At 54.5% G+C, this 12,158-nt stretch overlaps 1 long non-coding RNA gene across 1 annotated transcript; it reads left to right on the top strand.

Moving 5' to 3' along the window:
* The first annotated feature begins 913 nt into the window (after window positions 1-913).
* Window positions 914-3,917, top strand: LOC142824219 (uncharacterized). The gene is made up of 3 exons (XR_012899159.1): window positions 914-1,835; window positions 2,119-2,977; window positions 3,261-3,917. It is a non-coding gene; the product is annotated as an uncharacterized LOC142824219 (long non-coding RNA).
* Window positions 3,918-12,158: the final 8,241 nt, after the last annotated feature.

The raw sequence follows: 12,158 nt of genomic DNA, 5'->3' as shown, positions 1-12,158 counted from the left end.
GGTCTGGAAATCTCTCGGCTTACGGCCCACTCGGGTCTAGGAAGGGAAGTCACGTTTGCTTAGACAGCGAGTCCGAGCGGAGGTTCCCGAGGTGCTTTCTTGGTAGCTCCCGTTTGTCAGGGCTTCCGTTTGTCACGGGTGCTGGTTTCTCTGGAACACGGTGTCCTTCTCAGCAGACGCTTGGCTCGAGGAGGAAGACGCAAGGTGGTAAGGTTTCTGGCTGCCTCTCATGTGTTTCTCTCTTGTTGCTTTCTCGTATTGGCCAATACGTTCTGTCTGTCTGTTTCTTTGTCCTCGCTCTGCTTCTGCCGTGTCCTTGTACAGCACACTTGCAGGCATTCCAGGGAGCATCTCCATGGGTTAAGGGCTCAGGAGCCAACGGGAATTCTGCAGGTACGCCAGTCGCGCAAGGGAGAGCGGTGGTGCGTCATGGCTGACTGACTCAGTGTTCTTGTAGAGGACCCAATACATAGGCGAGAGGGGGGGGGAAAGGGCTAAAGGATAGCATTCCCACAGCCACAGAGCTTAGTGAGTGAGAGCTAACGCTGGGCTTTTTCGGCCACCCTTGCAGAGGAATCAGTGCTGGGCCGTTGGCTGAGAAGATACCGTCCGAGATGGACTTGAGCTGCCTGGACGTGATTCTCGGAACACGTGAAGGGTCCTCAGCGTTCAGCCTTCCCATGGCTCTGTGTGAGTAAGAGGTGCGTGCTTTGAAATCTTCAAGCGTCCTGGCAGTATGTTTCTTCTGAGGCAGAGAGCTTCCTGTTGGGGCACGGAGGCTGGTGGCTTGGGGACTGGTGAAGGGGCAGTAGGCAGTTCAACAGAGCGTGGATAGATATTCAAGGCCTCCGTTCTCTCCGCGTTCCTGGAGTGGCAGCGGGTGGAGATGGCCGATGGTGGGAGGAGAAGCGATGCCGCGTCCTTGCGGACTGAAAAGCTAAGTTGTTTGTTTGTTTGTTTTTTCCCCTCTGCTGTGTTCGGTAGCGAGCGATAAGAAGTCAACCCTCCCGGTGTCCTCCCGTCTGGGGATGGAACGGAAACGAGAACAGCGAGTTCGGGAGCTTGGTCGAAGCGAGGCGAGAATTGTCCGGCTGGGAGCGGAGCAGCCATCGCTGACCGGGAGATAAGTGTCGGGTCTGGAAATCTCTCGGCTTACGGCCCACTCGGGTCTAGGAAGGGAAGTCACGTTTGCTGAGACAGCGAGTCCGAGCGGAGGTTCCCGAGGTGCTTCCTTGGTAGCTCCCGTTTGTCAGGGCTTCCGTTTGTCACGGCTGCTGGTTTCTCTGGAACACGGTGTCCTTCTCAGCAGACGCTTGGCTCGAGGAGGAAGATGCAAGGTGGTAAGGTTTCTGGCTGCCTCTCATGTGTTTCTCTCTTGTTGCTTTCTCGTATTGGCCAATACGTTCTGTCTGTCTGTTTCTTTGTCCTCGTTCTGCTTCTGCCGTGTCCTTGTACAGCACACTTGCAGGCATTCCAGGTGAGCATCTCCATGGTTAAGGGCTCAGGAGCCAACGGGAATTCTGCAGGTACGCCAGTCGCGCAAGGGAGAGCGGTGGTGCGTCATGGCTGACTGACTCAGTGTTCTCGTAGAGGACCCGATACATAGGCGAGAGGGGTGGGGGAAAGGGCTAAAGGATAGCATTCCCACAGCCACAGAGCTTAGTGAGTGAGAGCTAACGCTGGGCTTTTTCGGCCACCCTTGCAGAGGAATCAGTGCGGGTCCGTGGGCTGAGAAGATACCGTCCGAGATGGACTTGAGCTGCCTGGACGTGATTCTCGGAACACGTGAGGAGTCCTCAGCGTTCGGCCTTCCCATGGCTCTGTGTGAGTAAGAGGTGCGTGCTTTGAAATCTTCAAGCGTCCTGGCAGTATGTTTCTTCTGAGGCAGAGAGCTTCCTGCTGGGGCACGGAGCCTGGTGGCTTGGGGACTGGTGAAGGGGCAGTAGGCGGTTCAACAGAGCGTGGATAGATATTCAAGGCCTCCGTTCTCTCCGGGTTCCTGGAGTGGCAGCGGGAGGGGGTGGCCGATGGTGGGAGGAGAAGCGATGCCGCGTCCTTGCGGACTGAAAAGCTAAGTTGTTTGTTTGTTTGTTTTTTCCCCTCTGCTGTGTTCGGTAGCGAGCGATAAGAAGTCAACCCTCCCGGTGTCCTCCCGTCTGGGGATGGAACGGAAACGAGAACAGCGAGCTCGGGAGCTTGGTCGAAGCGAGGCGAGAATCGTCCGGCTGGGAGCGGAGCAGCCATCGCTGACCGGGAGATAAGTGTCGGGTCTGGAAATCTCTCGGCTTACGGCTCACTCGGGTCTAGGAAGGGAAGTCACGTTTGCTTAGACAGCGAGTCCGAGCGGAGGTTCCCGAGGTGCTTCCTTGGTAGCTCCCGTTTGTCAGGGCTTCCGTTTGTCACGGGTGCTGGTTTCTCAGGAAGACGGTGTCCTTCTCAGCAGACGCTTGGCTCGAGGAGGAAGACGCAAGGTGGTAAGGTTTCTGGCTGCCTCTCATGTGTTTCTCTCTTGTTGCTCTCTCGTATTGGCCAATACGTTCTGTCTGTCTGTTTCTTTCTGTGTCTTTGTCCTTGCTCTGCTTCTGCCGTGTCCTTGTACAGCACACTTGCAGGCATTCCAGGGAGCATCTCCATGGGTTAAGGGCTCAGCAGCCACCGGGAATTCTGCAGGTACGCCAGTCGCGCAAGGGAGAGCGGTGGTGCGTCATGGCTGACTGACTCAGTGTTCTCGTAGAGGACCCGATACATAGGCGAGAGGGGGGGGAAAGGGCTAAAGGATAGCATTCCCACAGCCACAGAGCTTAGTGAGTGAGAGCTAACGCTGGGCTTTTTCGGCCACCCTTGCAGATGAATCAGTGCTGGGCCGTGGGCTGAGAAGATACCGTCCGAGATGGACGTGAGCTGCCTGGACGTGATTCTCGGAACACGTGAGGGGTCCTCAGTGTTCGGCCTTCCCATGGCTCTGTGTGAGTAAGAGGTGCGTGCTTTGAAATCTTCAAGCGTCCTGGCAGTATGTTTCTTCTGAGGCAGAGGGCTTCCTGCTGGGGCACGGAGCCTGGTGGCTTGGGGACTGGTGAAGGGGCAGTAGGCGGTTCAACAGAGCGTGGATAGATATTCAAGGCCTCCGTTCTCTCCGCGTTCCTGGAGTGGCAGCGGGAGGGGGTGGCCGATGGTGGGAGGAGAAGCGATGCCGCGTCCTTGCGGACTGAAAAGCTAAGTTGTTTGTTTGTTTGTTTTTTCCCCTCTGCTGTGTTCGGTAGCGAGCAATAAGAAGTCAACCCTCCCGGTGTCCTCCCGTCTGGGGATGGAACGGTAACGAGAACAGCGAGCTCGGGAGCTTGGTCGAAGCGAGGCTGTCACATTACCGAATTGGAGGGAAGCAGCCAGATCGCTGCTGCACCCCTAGGTGGGTGTATTGGCCCCAGAAATTGGTATGGGGGGAGCCATGTGGGGTATTGAATGGGAGCTTATTGTTTGTTAATCTTATGTACACTATTTATGTGAGTATATAATGTCTATGTGTGTAGGTAGGAATCTGTGATCTGTGTGGAAGCTGAATATTTCTGTTAATGTGTTAAGCATGGCTATGGACAGGCTGAGTAGCAAAGCCCTGTGGAACAATGACTCTCAATAGGCTATGGACACACCCAAAGAATGGGATTTGTCACCTGAGGGCAGCCAGCAGGAAACATAGAGATTGGCCTCTGACCAGGTGACTTGCTGCACACAAGAAGAGGCCAGGAAGGAGTATAAAGAGGCCATGTGGTCGAGGCCATTTTGTTCTCAGCTCAGCACTTCATCCCTGAGGCAGCACTGCAGGGATTGAAGAGCCCGGAAGACCTGGGAACCCATCCTGATCGTAGGATGTGCAATAAGGACTTTTAACCAGCAGCTGCAACATCTCTGCTAGCGCCTGCATCGAGAACTGGGAGATTCGGTGCATGTAACGTACTGTACTTTAATAACCTTACTCTCAGGCTTTTCTTTCTTGTAATAATAAACCTTTAGATATAGATTCTAAAGGATTGGCCCAGCGTGATTTGTGGTAAGGTCCAGAGGGTAAATTGACCAGGGATCTGTGGCTGGTTTCTTGGAACCGGACAGAACTTGTTCGGGGTAGGTGGGATTGGGTGCTAGGACCCCCCACCTGTGTATAGGCCCGGGGCCATCTGGGGCACGGATATTGCTGGGGTGTCGGAGGGGTTTTGCTTGGGAGGCTTCAGGCAGGCTGCTGAAGCGCTCTGTGAGACTGGTTTGTGGCCTGTTTGGAGAGGTCGCCAGTCAGGGGGACTGTAAAGAGCCCCGGATTTGAGCAATTCGCCCTGAGCGGACGTCCTAAGCTGTGCCCAGACACGGCCCGGTCCGTCACAGTGGCGTAGTCGGCAGGATCCACAGATCTTGGTCAATTGAGCTTTGGGATCAGGACCCCACGCTGTCTAAATTTGATTTTTGGTGTGGAGAGTTTGGTTGATTAAAGAGCCGCTGCGATGATCCCGGAATTATATGAGAGTCTGAGCAAAAGTGCTCTGAAGGATTTGTGCTTGGGGAGAGGCATTGCCTTTAGGAAAAGGGCCTCTAAACTAGATCTGGTAGTGTTGTTACTAACCAGAGATGTGGATGAAAGGGATCAGAAGCGAGCCAAGGAAGCTGCTGAAAGAAGGCAGAAGGCAGATGAAGAAATTGCTAAGAGACAGAAGGAGATGGATCGGGAACTTGAGGAGAAAAAGGCAGAATATGCTGAGAGACAGCGGAGGGAAGAGGCAGAGCATGCAAAGAAGATGGCCCTAGCCAAGGAGGAAAATGCTAGACTTGACCTCCAGCTTAAGAGACTAAAAGAACAAGAGAGACTGTATCCTCCTGAAGGTTCAATGTATAACTCTGTGGGTATGTGGTGCGCTTATGATATGGCAGACGTATTTTGCCCAGCTGATGTGATGACCCAACCCCAAAGCATGTGTGAATGCAAACCTTTTGTGTTACCTGTAGCTAACAGGGAGGTTTGGGAAGGGGGTGCATGTGGGTATGGAAAGTTTCCTGGAGCTGGTCAGTCTCCCTGTAACCAAGGGGAAAGTGTCTCTAAATGTGTACCTGTGGCAGATAGCTGTGTGTCTGTTCAGGGGGGCAGTGAGCCTGTGGGTGAGGGCCCATCTGATGCCTCAGAGGTGAGGCTGGAATCAGAACCAGGGCAGGAAAAGCCCAGAAGTCAGGGAAATGTTTCTCTGGGGCAGCCTGGAGTGGCTGGCCAGAGTGAAGTTTTAGTTGAGGAGTTGGTGGCTGGTGAGGTTTGTGGAATTGAACCTGCACAAGCTGAAATTGAGTTTTGTGAAGCACAATGTGTGCAAACTGGCAGTTTGGCTGGTGGAAGTAGCAGTGGGGCAGTAAAGGAAGCTGTCCCAGTGGCTAGCTGTATGCCTGAGATTAGCCAGGGGTGTTGGGACAAGGGAGAAGCTGTCTCTGGTTGTCTGGCTGTGTGTGGGGAAGAGTTTCTTCCTTTGTCTGAGGAAGGTGCCCCACAGCCTGTGAAGGCTGAGAGCAGTGTGGTTGTCCCAGAGTTGGGTCTGGATATGGCTAAGGCCCAGGAAGGGGGTGGCCCAAGGTTTGTGTCTGCAGGGGAGAGGGATGAGGTGACTCAGGTAGAGACAGTCAGTGTTTTACCAGAACCCCAGAGACCAGACAGTGGTGACCCTGATATTGTGCCTGATGCTGCTGTGTTGCTGGCAGAGGGGGGAGCTACTCGGTGGGAGCAGGGAGACCCCTTAGCCCGGGCACAAGGAGAGAATGAGGGTGTGTTAACTCTGGTGCCTAATGATGGTGTGGACGTTTACAGCCATCTAGAGAGCTGCACAGGGAGTGAAGATGCCTCTGACCCTGTCTCTTGTGGGTCTGTCTATGTGCCTGAGAGGGGATTATCTGTGAATCCACCTGAGGGGCCAGAGATAACTCAGGGAGTAAGGGAAGTGCAGGAGGAATTGGTTGGGGCTCAGCAGGGCAATGCTACTGCAGAGCCAGGGAAGGGTGAACTGCTGCTTAAGGAAGCTCATAGGGAGGAGAGTCCTGGCAGTGCTTGTAGCAAGCAGTTTGCAGTAACTGAGAGAGGTGATGATGCCTGGCTTGGAGAAGGCATTCAGGAGAAAGCTCTGCCTGTAAAAGGCAGCAGCTTGTTGTGTGAGGCACTTGTTGCAGTGCCTGACAGACAGAACTTGTCTGTTGGCAGTGACTCCACTGACTTGGGTTTAGGGAAACCCAGGGTGGATGGTGGTGGAGAGGTCTCGGAGGGACTGAGGGTTGTTCCAGATGAGGCAGGAACATCCAGAGAACTGGAGCAGGCTGCTAACCCAGTAACTGTGGGTGACAAGCTTGCTGGGAAGTCAGTGTGTGTGGGACAGGATGGTTCCCAGGTGAGTGAGGAGAGTGGGAACTTAGTGTCTCAGATTCAGGAGAAGGGCTGGGTAGCTAAGTATGCAGAGCAGAACAGCTGTGTGGTCACTCTCCCTAGGATGCAGGAGATGGCAGTTATGCTCCCATCTCTGGACACGGTGGACACTCATACTCAATCAGGGAGTTTGATATCTGGTTCCATGTGGAAACAGAGGTTGGAGGTGGACAGAGGAGAAACTTGGGAGTCTACAGCTTACTGCTGTTACCCCACTGAGTGGGGGAAGGGGGAGAATTCCAGGGCCATTGTGAGCCAGGGAGTCACACCCAGCCAGCCCTTTGTCTTGGTCAGGCCAGAGGTTTCAGGCCTGGAGCCCAGAGGACAAGGGGGAGGGGCAGGACTTGTTTTGGCCAAGAAGATTTGCAGTTTAAACCTGAAGGGCCAAAACTGCAATGGTGTGGGGCCAGAGAAGTGGCCTGATGGAGAATTTCAGTATACGCCTGGTATAGGATTGTTCTTGTTACTGATGTTAATTCTTGTAACCAATGTACTATTGTTGCAGAGAATTGTAACGGTATACAATGTGCATGATCCTATGAAAATACCATGTAATCTGTCTGGAGATGTACCAAATGACAGACGGTATGTAAGGGGACCTTGTGATATTGATATTTCGTGGTTAACACTTGTAACTGGTCTTGGAACTTCTTACAGGACAAAAAGGGTTCCAGCCAGAAGGTCCTGTGTAAGAAGGGAAACTGAGGCACACCACCATTTTGGTTGGGGAGGCCTGTGATGCCCTCAGTGATGTTACTGGCATCACTTCCTGCATCAATTTTGCGTTGGGGGTGTCACATTACCGAATTGGAGGGAAGCAGCCAGATCGCTGCTGCACCCCTAGGTGGGGGTGTTGGCCCCAGAAATTGGTATGGGGGGAGCCATGTGGGGTATTGAATGGGAGCTTATTGTTTGTTAATCTTATGTACACTATTTATGTGAGTATATAATGTCTATGTGTGTAGGTAGGAATCTGTGATCTGTGTGGAAGCTGAATATTTCTGTTAATGTGTTAAGCATGGCTATGGACAGGCTGAGTAGCAAAGCCCTGTGGAACAATGACTCTCAATAGGCTATGGACACACCCAAAGAATGGGATTTGTCACCTGAGGGCAGCCAGCAGGAAACATAGAGATTGGCCTCTGACCAGGTGACTTGCTGCATACAAGAAGAGGCCAGGAAGGAGTATAAAGAGGCCATGTGGTCGAGGCCATTTTGTTCTCAGCTCAGCACTTCATCCCTGAGGCAGCACTGCAGGGATTGAAGAGCCCGGAAGACCTGGGAACCCATCCTGATCGTAGGATGTACAATAAGGACTTTTAACCAGCAGCTGCAACATCTCTGCTAGCGCCTGCATCGAGAACTGGGAGATTCGGTGCATGTAACGTACTGTACTTTAATAACCTTACTCTTAGGCTTTTCTTTCTTGTAATAATAAACCTTTAGATATAGATTCTAAAGGATTGGCCCAGCGTGATTTGTGGGTAAGGTCCAGAGGGTAAATTGACCAGGGATCTGTGGCTGGTTTCTTGGAACCGGACAGAACTTGTTCGGGGTAGGTGGGATTGGGTGCTAGGACCCCCCACCTGTGTATAGGCCCGGGGCCATCTGGGGCACGGATATTGCTGGAGTGTCGGAGGGGTTTTGCTCGGGAGGCTTCAGGCAGGCTGCTGAAGCGCTCTGTGAGACTGGTTTGTGGCCTGTTTGGAGAGGTCGCCAGTCAGGGGGACTGTAAAGAGCCCCGGATTTGAGCAATTCGCCCTGAGCGGACGCCCTAAGCTGTGCCCAGACACGGCCCGGTCCGTCACAGAGGCGAGAATCGTCCGGCTGGGAGCGGAGCAGCCATCGCTGACCGGGAGATAAGTGTCGGGTCTGGAAATCTCTCGGCTTACGGCCCACTCGGGTCTAGGAAGGGAAGTCACGTTTGCTTAGACAGCGAGTCCGAGCGGAGGTTCCCGAGGTGCTTCCTTGGTAGCTCCCGTTTGTCAGGGCTTCCGTTTGTCACGGGTGCTGGTTTCTCAGGAACACGGTGTCCTTCTCAGCAGACGCTTGGCTCGAGGAGGAAGACGCAAGGTGGTAAGGTTTCTGGCTGCCTCTCATGTGTTTCTCTCTTGTTGCTCTCTCGTATTGGCCAATACGTCCTGTCTGTCTGTTTCTGTCTGTGTCTTTGTCCTTGCTCTGCTTCTGCCGTGTCCTTGTACAGCACGCTTGCAGGCATTCCAGGGAGCATCTCCAAGGGTTAAGGGCTCAGCAGCCACCGGGAATTCTGCAGGTACGCCAGTCGCGCAAGGGAGAGCGGTGGTGCGTCATGGCTGACTGACTCAGTGTTCTCGTAGAGGACCCGATACATAGGCGAGAGGGGGGGAAAGGGCTAAAGGATAGCATTCCCACAGCCACAGAGCTTAGTGAGTGAGAGCTAACGCTGGGCTTTTTCGGCCACCCTTGCAGAGGAATCAGTGCGGGTCCGTGGGCTGAGAAGATACCGTCCGAGATGGACTTGAGCTGCCTGGACGTGATTCTCGGAACACGTGAGGGGTCCTCAGCGTTCGGCCTTCCCATGGCTCTGTGTGAGTAAGAGGTGCGTGCTTTGAAATCTTCAAGCGTCCTGGCAGTATGTTTCTTCTGAGGCAGAGGGCTTCCTGCTGGGGCACGGAGCCTGGTGGCTTGGGGACTGGTGAAGGGGCAGTAGGCAGTTCAACAGAGCGTGGATAGATATTCAAGGCCTCCGTTCTCTTCGCGTTCCTGGAGTGGCAGCGGGAGGGGGTGGCCGATGGTGGGAGGAGAAGCGATGCCGCGTCCTTGCGGACTGAAAAGCTAAGTTGTTTGTTTGTTTGTTTTTTCCCCTCTGCTGTGTTCGGTAGCGAGCGATAAGAAGTCAACCCTCCCGGTGTCCTCCCGTCTGGGGATGGAACGGAAACGAGAACAGCGAGCTCGGGAGCTTGGTTGAAGCGAGGCGAGAATGGTCCGGCTGGGAGCGGAGCAGCCATCGCTGACCGGGGAGATAAGTGTCGGGTCTGGAAATCTCTCGGCTTACGGCCCACTCGGGTCTAGGAAGGGAAGTCACGTTTGCTTAGACAGCGAGTCCGAGCGGAGGTTCCCGAGGTGCTTCCTTGGTAGCTCCTGTTTGTCAGGGCTTCCGTTTGTCACGGGTGCTGGTTTCTCTGGAACACGGTGTCCTTCTCAGCAGACGCTTGGCTCGAGGAGGAAGATGCAAGGTGGTAAGGTTTCTAGCTGCCTCTCATGTGTTTCTCTCTTGTTGCTCTCTCGTATTGGCCAATACGTCCTGTCTGTCTGTTTCTGTCTGTGTCTTTGTCCTTGCTCTGCTTCTGCCGTGTCCTTGTACAGCACGCTTGCAGGCATTCCAGGGAGCATCTCCAAGGGTTAAGGGCTCAGCAGCCACCGGGAATTCTGCAGGTATGCCAGTCGCGCAAGGGAGAGCGGTGGTGCGTCATTGCTGACTGACTCAGTGTTCTCGTAGAGGACCCGATACATAGGCGAGAGGGGGGGAAAAGGCTAAAGGATAGCATTCCCACAGCCACAGAGCTTAGTGAGTGAGAGCTAACGCTGGGCTTTTTCGGCCACCCTTGCAGAGGAATCAGTGCGGGTCCGTGGGCTGAGAAGATACCGTCCGAGATGGACTTGAGCTGCCTGGACGTGATTCTCGGAACACGTGAGGGGTCCTCAGCGTTCGGCCTTCCCATGGCTCTGTGTGAGTAAGAGGTGCGTGCTTTGAAATCCTCAAGCGTCCTGGCAGTATGTTTCTTCTGAGGCAGAGGGCTTCCTGCTGGGGCACGGAGCCTGGTGGCTTGGGGACTGGTGAAGGGGCAGTAGGCGGTTCAAAAGAGCGTGGATAGATATTCAAGGCCTCCGTTCTCTCCGCGTTCCTGGAGTGACAGCGGGAGGGGGTGGCCGATGGTGGGAGGAGAAGCGATGCCGCGTCCTTGCGGACTAAAAAGCTAAGTTGTTTGTTTGTTTGTTTTTTCCCCTCTGCTGTGTTCGGTAGCGAGCGATAAGAAGTCAACCCTCCCGGTGTCCTCCCGTCTGGGGATGGAACAGAAACGAGAACAGCGAGCTCGGGAGCTTGGTCGAAGCGAGGCGAGAATGGTCCGGCTGGGAGCGGAGCAGCCATCGCTGACCGGGAGATAAGTGTCGGGTCTGGAAATCTCTCGGCTTACGGCCCACTCGGGTCTAGGAAGGGAAGTCACGTTTGCTTAGACAGCGAGTCCGAGCGGAGGTTCCCGAGGTGCTTCCTTGGTAGCTCCCGTTTGTCAGGGCTTCCGTTTGTCACGGGTGCTGGTTTCTCTGGAACACGGTGTACTTCTCAGCAGACGCTTGGCTCGAGGAGGAAGACGCAAGGTGGTAAGGTTTCTGGCTGCCTCTCATGTGTTTCTCTCTTGTTGCTCTCTCGTATTGGCCAATACGTCCTGTCTGTCTGTTTCTGTCTGTGTCTTTGTCCTTGCTCTGCTTCTGCCGTGTCCTTGTACAGCACGCTTGCAGGCATTCCAGGGAGCATCTCCAAGGGTTAAGGGCTCAGCAGCCACCGGGAATTCTGCAGGTACGCCAGTCGCGCAAGGGAGAGCGGTGGTGCGTCATTGCTGACTGACTCAGTGTTCTCGTAGAGGACCCGATACATAGGCGAGAGGGGGGGAAAGGGCTAAAGGATAGCATTCCCACAGCCACAGAGCTTAATGAGTGAGAGCTAACGCTGGGCTTTTTCGGCCACCCTTGCAGAGGAATCAGTGCGGGTCCGTGGGCTGAGAAGATACCGTCCGAGATGGACTTGAGCTGCCTGGACGTGATTCTCGGAACACGTGAGGGGTCCTCAGCGTTCGGCCTTCCCATGGCTCTGTGTGAGTAAGAGGTGCGTGCTTTGAAATCTTCAAGCGTCCTGGCAGTATGTTTCTTCTGAGGCAGAGGGCTTCCTGCTGGGGCACGGAGCCTGGTGGCTTGGGGACTGGTGAAGGGGCAGTAGGCGGTTCAACAGAGCGTGGATAGATATTCAAGGCCTCCGTTCTCTCCGCGTTCCTGGAGTGGCAGCGGGAGGGGGTGGCCGATGGTGGGAGGAGAAGCGATGCCGCGTCCTTGCGGACTGAAAAGCTAAGTTGTTTGTTTGTTTGTTTTTTCCCCTCTGCTGTGTTCGGTAGCGAGCGATAAGAAGTCAACCCTCCCGGTGTCCTCCCGTCTGGGGATGGAATGGAAAGGAGAACAGCGAGCTCGGGAGCTTGGTCGAAGCGAGGCGAGAATCGTCCGGCTGGGAGCGGAGCAGCCATCGCTGACCGGGAGATAAGTGTCGAGTCTGGAAATCTCTCGGCTTACGGCCCACTCGGGTCTAGGAAGGGAAGTCACGTTTGCTTAGACAGCGAGTCCGAGCGGAGGTTCCCGAGGTGCTTCCTTGGTAGCTCCCGTTTGTCAGGGCTTCCGTTTGTCACGGGTGCTGGTTTCTCAGGAAGACGGTGTCCTTCTCAGCAGACGCTTGGCTCGAGGAGGAAGACGCAAGGTGGTAAGGTTTCTGGCTGCCTCTCATGTGTTTCTCTCTTGTTGCTCTCTCGTATTGGCCAATACGTCCTGTCTGTCTGTTTCTGTCTGTGTCTTTGTCCTTGCTCTGCTTCTGCCGTGTCCTTGTACAGCACGCTTGCAGGCATTCCAGGGAGCATCTCCAAGGGTTAAGGGCTCAGGAGCCAACGGGAATTCTGCAGGTACGCCAATCGCGCAAGGGAGAGCGGTG

The sequence above is a fragment of the Pelodiscus sinensis genome, unplaced genomic scaffold (assembly GCF_049634645.1).
Source record: "Pelodiscus sinensis isolate JC-2024 unplaced genomic scaffold, ASM4963464v1 ctg73, whole genome shotgun sequence".
Classification (NCBI taxonomy): Eukaryota; Metazoa; Chordata; order Testudines; family Trionychidae; genus Pelodiscus; species Pelodiscus sinensis.
This window is presented reverse-complemented; position numbering and strand designations above follow the sequence as displayed.